At 54.4% G+C, this 11,336-nt stretch overlaps 1 protein-coding gene across 1 annotated transcript in view; it reads left to right on the top strand.

Moving 5' to 3' along the window:
• The first annotated feature begins 224 nt into the window (after positions 1-224).
• LOC144767987 (guanylate-binding protein 3-like) overlaps positions 225-11,336 on the top strand; it is an 85,903-nt gene continuing 74,791 nt past the window's right edge. Inside the window, exon 1 of the mRNA XM_078651366.1 lies at positions 225-861. The gene's annotated coding sequence lies outside the window, so the exon portion shown is untranslated. The remainder of the gene's footprint in view (positions 862-11,336) is intronic.

Below are 11,336 nucleotides of genomic sequence, written 5' to 3'. Positions count from 1 at the left end.
GATACATGAGGAGAAGATTACACGTGAACAAATTACAAAAGCAAACGTTAAGTTACAAGAGGCAAAAGTGACAATTGTGCATGTATCAAGAGCAAACAAAGTACAAGAGGTAGCAGACGATAGGTTACAAGAGGGAAAGTGACGTGAGTATGTTACAAAAAAGTACACAATACAAATAGAAGTAGAATACTGCAATAAATGACAGGCACTCAGATTACAGGAACACACTGGGAAGGCACTTCCATAGACATGGAGAACAGAATTTCCTATAATGGAAGGCAGTCTCTTGCTGTGCGCGGTCTCAGCTGACAGTATCCAGCCTCTCTCAGGAGGGGTCTGGCAGCTTCGTGCTGTCTCGTACCCGCGCTAGCAGTCTCCGCTCTGCCTGCAGTCACACAGCGTTTTTAAAGTGCCTGGCGGTCTGCTGCAGTCACATAGCGCCTTTAGAGTGCCTGGCGGTCTGCTGCAGTCACACAGCGCCTTTAAAGTGCCTGGCGGTCTGCTGCAGTCACATAGCGCTTTAAAGCGCCTGGCAGTCTCTCGCCTTCTGTGTTTCCCGGAAAGAGCCCGTCGTAGACGGTTCCACTTTCAGTTTCACTTTGAGTCGTGGGGCGGAGACAAGGAGGGACTGAGTGCAGAGTCCGAGAGCCGCAGCGCGCAAAGGTGCTCACTCTTCAGAAGTGTATCATTCACTCCAGGCTGAGCCCTCACCCCCAGCAGTCGCCCCGGGAGTGTCCCAGGCTGAGCCCTCACTCCCCAGCAGTCTTCACCCCGGGAGTGTCTGAGGGTGAGTGTTCCCGCCTCACCAGTCCCCTCGGGAGGGGCCGCGCCCTCACTCACTTGCCGTCCTGCAGACTCCAGGTCAGTGGTATTTTCTTGTCTTCTACACCCCAGGCCTCCTGCCGATCATGACTCGAGTGGTCGGGGCTTCGGCTGGGGGTGCGGGGAGGGGGCTGGGGTGGGCGCTACATTTTCTTAAATAGAACGCACTGCAGTCATTTTTAAAAACAGTTTTCTTTTCCCTTTCCATTTTTGCCAATACCAAGCCAGAGAGAGGGGGTTTCTAATGTCACCCAGAGGAGCTGCGACTCGTGGCTGCCTAGTGGCCCCTGTCACGACTACCGAGGGGCCCCTCACATGACTACCAAGTGGCCCCTGTCATGACTGCCGAGTGGCCCCTGTCAGGACTACCAAGGGGCCCCTGTCATGACTACCTCGTGGCCCCTGTCATGACTACCTTGTGGCCCCTGTCACGACTACCTGGTGGCCCCTGTCAGGACTACCAAGGGGCCCCTGTCATGACTACCTCGTGGCCCCTGTCATGACTACCTTGTGGCCCCTGTCATGACTACCTGGTGGCCCCTGTCACGACTACCAAGTGGCCCCTGTTACGACTACCAAGTGGCCCCTGTTACGACTACCTGGTGGCCCCTGTTACGACTCCCAAGGGGTCCCTGTCATGACTACCTGGTGGCCCCTGTCATGACTACCTGGTGGCCCCTGTCATGACTACCAAGTGGCCTCTGTCACGACTACCTTGTGGCCCCTGTCACGACTACCAAGGGGCCCCTGTCACGACTACCTGGTGGCCCCTGTCATGACTACCAAGTGGCCCCTGTCACGACTACCAAGTGGCCTCTGTCACGACTACCTGGTGGCCCCTGTCACGACTACCAAGGGGCCCCTGTCACGACTACCTGGTGGCCCCTGTCATGACTACCTGGTGGCCCCTGTCATGACTACCTGGTGGCCCCTGTCACGACTACCAAGGGGCCCCTGTCACGACTACCTGGTGGCCCCTGTCTTGACTACCTGGTGGCCCCTGTCATGACTACCAAGTGGCCCGTGTCATGTCTACCAAGTGGCCCCTGTCATGACAGCCAAGGGGCCCCTGTCATGACTACCAAGGGACCCCTGTCATGACTACCTGGTGGCCCCTGTCACGACTACCAAGTGGCCCCTGTCACGACTACCAAGTGGCCCCTGTCACGACTAGCAACGGGCCCCTGTCATGACTACCAAGTGCCCCCTGTCACGACTACCCGGTGGCCCCTGTCACGACTACCTGGTGGCCCCTGTCACGACTACCAAGTGCCCCCTGTCACGACTACCAAGAGGCCCCTGTCACGACTGCCAAGGGGCCCCTGTCATGACTACCTGGTGGCCCCTGTCGTGACTACCAAGTGGCCCGTGTCATGACAGCCAAGGGGCCCCTGTCATGACTACCAAGGGACCCCTGTCATGACTACCTGGTGGCCCCTGTCACGACTACCAAGTGGCCCCTGTCACGACTACCAAGTGGCCCCTGTCACGACTGCCAAGGGGCCCCTGTCATGACTACCTGGTGGCCCCTGTCGTGACTACCAAGTGGCCCGTGTCATGTCTACCAAGTGGCCCCTGTCACGACTAGCAACGGGCCCCTGTCATGACTACCAAGTGCCCCCTGTCACGACTACCCGGTGGCCCCTGTCACGACTACCTGGTGGCCCCTGTCAGGACTACCAAGTGCCCCCTGTCACGACTACCAAGAGGCCCCTGTCACAACTACCTGGTGGCCCCTGCCATGACTACCAAGTGGCCCCTGTCATGACTACCAAGTGGCCCCTGTCATGACTACCAAGTGGCCTCTGTCATGACTACCAAGTGGCCCCTGTCACGACTACCTGGTGGCCCCTGTCACGACTACCAAGGGGCCCCTGTCACGACTACCAAGGGGCCCCTGTCACGACTACCTGGTGGCCCCTGTTACGACTACCAAGGGGCCCCTGTCATGACTACCAAGTGACCCCTGTCATGACTACCAAGTGGCCTCTGTCACGACTACTTGGTGGCCCCTGTCACGACTACCAGAGGGCCCCTGTCAGGACTACCAAGGGGCCCCTGTCATGACTACCAAGTGGCCCCTGTCATGACTACCAAGTGGCCTCTGTCACGACTACCTGGTGGCCCCTGTCACGACTACCTGGTGGCCCCTGTCACGACTACCTGGTGGCCCCTGTCACGACTACCTGGTGGCCCCTGTCACGACTACCTGGTGGCCCCTGTCACGACTACCAAGGGGCCCCTGTCACGACTACCTGGCGGCCCCTGTCACGACTACCAAGTGGCCCCTGTCACGACTACCAAGGGGCCCCTGTCATGACTACCAAGTGGCCTCTGTCACGACTACCTGGTGGCCCCTGTCATGACTACCTGGTGGCCCCTGTCATGATTACCAAGTGGCCCGTGTCATGTCTACCAAGTGGCCCCTGTCATGACAGCCAAGGGGCCCCTGTCATGACTACCAAGGGACCCCTGTCATGACTACCTGGTGGCCCCTGTCACGACTACCAAGTGGCCCCTGTCACGACTACCAAGTGGCCCCTGTCACGACTACCAAGTGGCCCCTGCCACGACTGCCAAGGGGCCCCTGTCATGACTACCTGGTGGCCCCTGTCGTGACTACCAAGTGGCCCGTGTCATGTCTACCAAGTGGCCCCTGTCACGACTAGCAACGGGCCCCTGTCATGACTACCAAGTACCCCCTGTCACGACTACCTGGTGGCCCCTGTCACGACTACCTGGTGGCCCCTGTCACGACTACCAAGTGCCCCCTGTCACGACTACCAAGAGGCCCCTGTCACAACTACCTGGTGGCCCCTGTCATGACTACCAAGTGGCCCCTGTCATGACTACCAAGGCGCCCCTGTCACAACTACCTGGTGGCCCCTGCCATGACTACCAAGGGACCCCTGTCATGACTACCTGGTGGCCCCTGTCACGACTACCAAGTGGCCCCTGTCACGACTACCAAGTGGCCCCTGTCACGACTAGCAACGGGCCCCTGTCATGACTACCAAGTGCCCCCTGTCACGACTACCCGGTGGCCCCTGTCACGACTACCTGGTGGCCCCTGTCACGACTACCAAGTGCCCCCTGTCACGACTACCAAGAGGCCCCTGTCACGACTGCCAAGGGGCCCCTGTCATGACTACCTGGTGGCCCCTGTCGTGACTACCAAGTGGCCCGTGTCATGACAGCCAAGGGGCCCCTGTCATGACTACCAAGGGACCCCTGTCATGACTACCTGGTGGCCCCTGTCACGACTACCAAGTGGCCCCTGTCACGACTACCAAGTGGCCCCTGTCACGACTGCCAAGGGGCCCCTGTCATGACTACCTGGTGGCCCCTGTCGTGACTACCAAGTGGCCCGTGTCATGTCTACCAAGTGGCCCCTGTCACGACTAGCAACGGGCCCCTGTCATGACTACCAAGTGCCCCCTGTCACGACTACCCGGTGGCCCCTGTCACGACTACCTGGTGGCCCCTGTCACGACTACCAAGTGCCCCCTGTCACGACTACCAAGAGGCCCCTGTCACAACTACCTGGTGGCCCCTGCCATGACTACCAAGTGGCCCCTGTCATGACTACCAAGTGGCCCCTGTCATGACTACCAAGTGGCCTCTGTCATGACTACCAAGTGGCCCCTGTCACGACTACCTGGTGGCCCCTGTCACGACTACCAAGGGGCCCCTGTCATGACTACCAAGGGGCCCCTGTCACGACTACCTGGTGGCCCCTGTTACGACTACCAAGGGGCCCCTGTCATGACTACCAAGTGACCCCTGTCATGACTACCAAGTGGCCTCTGTCACGACTACTTTGTGGCCCCTGTCACGACTACCAGAGGGCCCCTGTCAGGACTACCAAGGGGCCCCTGTCATGACTACCAAGTGGCCCCTGTCATGACTACCAAGTGGCCTCTGTCACGACTACCTGGTGGCCCCTGTCACGACTACCTGGTGGCCCCTGTCATGACTACCTGGTGGCCCCTGTCACGACTACCATGGGGCCACTGTCACGACTACCTGGCGGCCCCTGTCACGACTACCTGGCGGCCCCTGTCACGACTACCAAGTGGCCCCTGTCACGACTACCAAGGGGCCCCTGTCATGACTACCAAGTGGCCTCTGTCACGACTACCTGGTGGCCCCTGTCATGACTACCTGGTGGCCCCTGTCATGACTACCAAGTGGCCCGTGTCATGTCTACCAAGTGGCCCCTGTCATGACAGCCAAGGGGCCCCTGTCATGACTACCAAGGGACCCCTGTCATGACTACCTGGTGGCCCCTGTCACGACTACCAAGTGGCCCCTGTCACGACTACCAAGTGGCCCCTGTCACGACTACCAAGTGGCCCCTGCCACGACTGCCAAGGGGCCCCTGTCATGACTACCTGGTGGCCCCTGTCGTGACTACCAAGTGGCCCGTGTCATGTCTACCAAGTGGCCCCTGTCACGACTAGCAACGGGCCCCTGTCATGACTACCAAGTGCCCCCTGTCACGACTACCTGGTGGCCCCTGTCACGACTACCTGGTGGCCCCTGTCACGACTACCAAGTGCCCCCTGTCACGACTACCAAGAGGCCCCTGTCACAACTACCTGGTGGCCCCTGTCATGACTACCAAGTGGCCCCTGTCATGACTACCAAGGCGCCCCTGTCACAACTACCTGGTGGCCCCTGCCATGACTACCAAGTGGCCCCTGTCATGACTACCAAGTGGCCCCTGTCATGACTACCAAGTGGCCTCTGTCATGACTACCAAGTGGCCCCTGTCACGACTACCTGGTGGCCCCTGTCACGACTACCAAGGGGCCCCTGTCACGACTACCAAGGGGCCCCTGTCACGACTACCTGGTGGCCCCTGTTACGACTACCAAGTGACCCCTGTCATGACTACCAAGTGGCCTCTGTCACGACTACTTGGTGGCCCCTGTCACGACTACCAGAGGGCCCATGTCAGGACTACCAAGGGGCCCCTGTCATGACTACCAAGTGGCCCCTGTCATGACTACCAAGTGGCCTCTGTCACGACTACCTGGTGGCCCCTGTTACGACTACCAAGGGGCCCGGGTCACGACTACCTGGTGGCCCGGGTCACGACTACCTGGTGGCCCCTGTCACGACTACCAAGGGGCCCCTGTCATGACTACCAAGTGGCCCCTGTCATGACTACCAAGTGGCCTCTGTCACGACTACCTGGTGGCCCCTGTCACGATTACCTGGTGGCCCCTGTCACGACTACCAAGGCGCCCCTGTCACGACTACCTGGTGGCCCCTGTCACGACTGCCAAGGGGCCCCTGTCATGACTACCAAGTGGCCCCTGTCATGACTACCAAGTGGCCTCTGTCACGACTACCTGGTGGCCCCTGTCACGACTACCAAGGGGCCCGTGTCACGACTACCTGGTGGCCCCTGTCACAACTACCTAGTGGCCCCTGTCACGACTACCAAGTGGCCCCTGTCACAACTAACATCTCGGCCAGTCCTGCTGCTTGAGTCAATACTTGCGATGTTAAAAGCGAAACTGCAAGCCCCAGAATGCACTTTTCCGGTGGCTTAAAAGCCTGCTCTCGATTAAAGTGGCAGACGTGACATGGGGACACTTGGAGGGTCTGCTCACCCCAGGAGTTTTACATAGGGAGGGGGTGGCCATTTCGAGACGTCAGCGGACCAGGAGGTCGGGGAGGGGGCGGGGGCAGGTGTGGGTGGCGGTAGCTAACACGTTACTGCGCAGCAGTTGACCCTATAGTGTTGCTTTGCATTCTGGTACTTGTAGTTTTACCTTCCACCAGCGGTGGCTCTCGACAGTTGTAAGATGCGCAGCCCCCTAGTGGCCGGGATGGCTACTAACGGACTGCACCAGGACGGAAGGCGTTAGAGAGGGGTGTTATGAGAGAGAGGCTGCCAGTCACAAGCCCCCGAGGGAGGTGACGTCACCTCAAGGCCCAGCTACAGCACCCCCTGAGGGGGCAAGAGCACAGCTTTACCCCGCCTCAAGGTTGGTTTTAAATACAGCGGCAAGAAGCTTTGAAGTAAGGAGCTTTATAAGTAAAAGTAAACAAAACCCTACACCTCTCAGCTGGGGGTCTTCAAAGGAAGCCTCTTCCTGGGTCTTGGAGCAGTCAGAGGTTTACTCAGGGACATCTTAAGGATTTTGGGGGCCCTGGGCCAAACATATTTTGGGGGCCCCTGTTCAGAACAGCTTTGAATTGATGATCAAATTTAAGCCCCTGTTTCCTACGCAAGTTTCACTTCCTCAGAGCTGCGTTAGCGATCCAGTTTGTATCATAAGCATTAGCCTATATATTCCCGATACAAGCGGGCACGCGCAGCTGACAGCGGTAGGATTTATTTTTTTCTGCCCTGCAACTATTCTATTCTATTCTATTCTTTATTTGGTAAAGCGCAAAACAGCTGCCCCAGCAATGAGGCGTCCCGGCGCTGAAGAAGTCACAGCCCTAACCTATAGGCGCAAAGGTGAGGGAGTTAAGGGGACGGGAATAGGTAGGTTTTAATAGCTTTTCGGAAAGTGGATAAGCTTTCTATAGAGCGAATATTAAGAGGTAGATCGTTCCATAGCTTGGCTCCCAAAACCCTAAAGGAGCGTCCGCCCATGCGGCAGAGTTTTGTGCGAGGGACTCATAAAAGATGTTGGTTAGAAGATCGCAGATTGCGTGATGGAACATAAGGGGTGAGAAGCGGTCGCAGCAGTGCAGGACTGTCAAGTTTAAGGATTTTAAAAGTCATGATGAGGGTTTTGAATCTAATTCTGGAGTCAACAGGTAGCCAATGTAGTTTGCGGATAGTAGCTCTGGCCGAACATCTACGAGGAAGGCCGACCAGGGCTCTTGCCGCGGAGTTTTGTACACGTTGCAGCCGTGCTATCTCTCCTTTGTTAGCGCCCAAGAGGAGAACATTGGCGTAGTCCAAACGCGAGAGGATGGTTGCTTGGATGATAAGCTGGTGGACTTTGGTATCAAAAAAACCTAGTATGTGTCTGAGATTCCTCAGCAAACCCATGCACGTGCCAGCGACTTTTTTGGTGTGGGTCTGACAGTTAAGTGAGGCATCCATCCACACTCCTAGATTTTTAACTAGGAATTTGGGAGGTGGTATGGTGCCTAAGGAAGACGGCCACCAGTGTTCATTCCAATGGCTGGTGTTTTTACCAAGGAGTAGCACTTCTGTTTTACCAGCATTAAGCTGTAAACAGTTGTCCGTCAACCATTGGGCTACTGCGGAGAGACCATTTTTAAATCTGGAAGCCGAGATGGACGGGCCTTCCGTCAGAGTAATGGCCAGCTGTGTGTCATCGGCGTACGACACCAGTGTCAGACCCCACTCTTTGGCCACTGTTGCGAGAGGTTGCACATAAAGATTAAAAAGAGATGGGCTCAACGCAGAGCCCTGCGGAACTCCCTGTGCAATAGGATGCGATTTTGATAGAAAAGGGGGTGCTGAGACCCGGAAGGATCTGTCTTTAAGGAAAGAATGGAACCACCTTAGAGCCAGGCCGGATACTCCGGAAGTCTCCAGACGATCAAGAAGGATGTCATGGGACACCGTGTCAAAGGCCGCGGTGAGATCGAGAAGAATCAGCGCAGCGCTTTGACCGGCATCTAGGACCGTTCGGAGGTACTCCGTAGTGGCCAGGAGAGCAGACTCCGTACTATGGCCCGGTCTGAACCCATTTTGAGATGGGTCCAAGATGTTATTCTGGACCATGTGTTGGGACAGAACGCTGTTAACATGGGCTTCAGCGAGTTTAGACAGCCATGGAAGCAGCGAGATCGGACGGAAATTTTCCGGTTTGGAAGGATCTAGGGAGGGTTTCTTGATGATAGGTGAAACCCATGCTTGCTTCCATGTAGAAGGTACTATAGCTGATGAGAAAGAGAGATTTAGAACAGAGGCCATGGAAGGTAGAAAAAGTCAAGTGACTCCAAAAATTGGCCAGACGCATGGGGTCTGACGGGGAGCCAGTTTTGATTTTACGACACAGTTTACTGAGGTTGTCAAAGGATATTGCTGGAATGTGGGTCATAATAGTGCAGTTGGGGAGGAGGTTGGTGCAATTAGCAAGCTTAGGGGAGTGTTGTGGGAAGGAGCTGTAGATCTTTTGTACTTTGTCAACAAAGAACGTGGCGAGCTCCTCACATTGTTGTGCAGAGGAGATATTGGGGAGGGGGATTTGCAGCTCTGTAGTTCTTGGACAAGCTTAAAGACTTCTTTGGCGGGAGTGGGGCTTGAGTTGATTTTATCAGCATAGAAGGTGGTTCGTGCACCACGGATGGCTTTGTGGTACATTTTTTGTTTAGCTAGATAGTTATTTTTGTCTTCGATGTTGTATTCTCTTCTCCAGAGACGCTCAGCTCTTTTACAGTCTTTACGCATGGCTTTAAGGATGTCATTATACCAAGGATTAGTCGGTGTGCTGCGTCCTTTCGTCCATTTTGCCGGAATAAGAGTATCCAATCCTCCCGTGATCCAGCTATGGAAACTGCTATAGGTTGAGTCAATGTCTGAGTTAGTCTCATGATGGAATTCCCCAAGAGTGGCCTGAAGATCGCTAGCGGAAAGTTTATGCCATGGTCTTTTTAGCCGTTGGACTGGTGCGTTTTTGTTCGTAGTTTTATTGATTAGGATAGTCAAATTAATGAGGTGGTGATCAGTCCATCCCATTGGTAGGGGCAACTCAGTTTTAGCCTCTTCGATGTTTGTGAATACTGGGTCTAAGGTGTGACCAGCTAGATGCGTAGAGGTGTGAATAAGGGAGTTGAGTTGCAGGGCGGAAAGGTCAGCAAGAAGATTTTTAATCGTGGGGTCATTAGGTAAATCAAAATGAAGGTTGAGGTCACCTAATATGGTAAAATTTGCAGTTTTAGTCGCTAAAGCGTTTGCTGTCTCAAGAAGAGCTTCAATGAATTTTGAGGCAGGTCCTGGTGGGCGATATATGTAGAGACCTGACATAGTGAAATTAGGGTTAATAGTGATTTTGAAGTAAGCACATTCGCAGTTGGAAAGTTCTTCTTTGGTGAATGTGCATATGTAAGTTTTCCTGTAAATTACCGCAATACCTCCACCTCTCCCATCTCTATTCACATTTAGCATAAGATATTCATCTGGAAGTGTAAGATTAGCTATGACAGAAATGCCATCGCATAACCAGGTTTCACAGAAGAACAGGATGTCTGGGTTTTCATCCAGTAAGAGGGTATTAACTTCAGGATAGTGTTTGGTGAGTGACCTCACATTGAGATGGAGGACCTTAATAGGGGTAGTTGTAGGTGGGTTCTGGAGTTGTCGGATGCGGTAGGGGGTGACAGTAGTAAAATGACAGCTTTACATTGGAGGCATGTTTGCCCAAGCGTACCTGTTAGGTGGGCACAGGGCCGTCCGAGGTTACAGGCAAGTAGTTGTTCCCTAGAACTAGGATTTTAGTACTTTTAAAATTGTATATGTGTGGCTGAATTACTCTGTGCTTTTTAACAATTACTCCTACCTATGCGCACTTGCACTTTACTTGATTCTGCTTGCCTACACCGCCTTAGCTGCTTCGATTCGCATCTCACTTTTCTTCCAGTCCTGACCCGCCTCGGCTAATACCCCGATTGTGCGGAGAGCTGGGGCTACTATCAGGCTCCTCACTTCTGCCTACGCAGTTTCCGCTTCCTCAGCTGCATTAGTGATCCAGTTTGCATCATAGGCATTAGCCTATATATTCCTGATGCAAATGGACACGCAAAGCGCACATGTTCAGCTCCCATCCAGTGAGTTTCTTCCACTATATTACAATATGGAAAAAGTGCTTAGCCTTAGGCGGCTGCCATTATGTCAGTGTACAGCGGCTGATCTGAGCTTGGAGGTAGACTTTCAATGCAATAAGTGCAACTGGTCTCTCCTCCAGCCCAGGAAACTCGCACCCAAGATCCTCCCATGCAAAAACAAGTGTAAAAACAATGAGATAACAGAGGACTTACAGGCCACCCTTTTAAATTGTCGCTCTATACAAAAACGCATTAACCACACATTTTAGGCCTACTTTTACATGAACAGCCTGATCTTTTATTTCTCACGAAGCCCTAGCTGTCTGAAGCCTCTAACCCTACTATCACCTCGGTCATTCCTTAAGGGTTATAAAATCCTTATGAGGAACTGACCGAGTGGGAAGGGGGGTAGTGTCGCCATAATTTACAATCAGAAACTAGCCTGCTCTCCCATGTAAAACATCGAGGGCGCAGAGTCCTTAGGCTTCCGCTGTACCGTCTCCCCCATCATAGCATAGCTGGTTTTCCGATTTACAGACCTCCCAGTGCAATTGGAAATTTTATTACGATGCTTAGTACAGCCACCACCTCCCTGGCCTTAAAATACAACAACTGCCTTATTCTGGGGGATTTCACTGTACATATGGACTATGGAAAAGACCCTCAAACAATTTCCTTGTTGGAGACGCTGCAGGCCTGCGACATGTTTACATTTATTTTTTTCGGCCATCCATGAGAAGAGC

Source organism: Lissotriton helveticus, chromosome 7, assembly GCF_964261635.1.
Source record: "Lissotriton helveticus chromosome 7, aLisHel1.1, whole genome shotgun sequence".
NCBI classification, from domain to species: Eukaryota; Metazoa; Chordata; class Amphibia; order Caudata; family Salamandridae; genus Lissotriton; species Lissotriton helveticus.
The sequence above is the reverse complement of the archived record's forward strand: the minus strand, read 5'-3'. Positions and strand labels throughout refer to the sequence as shown.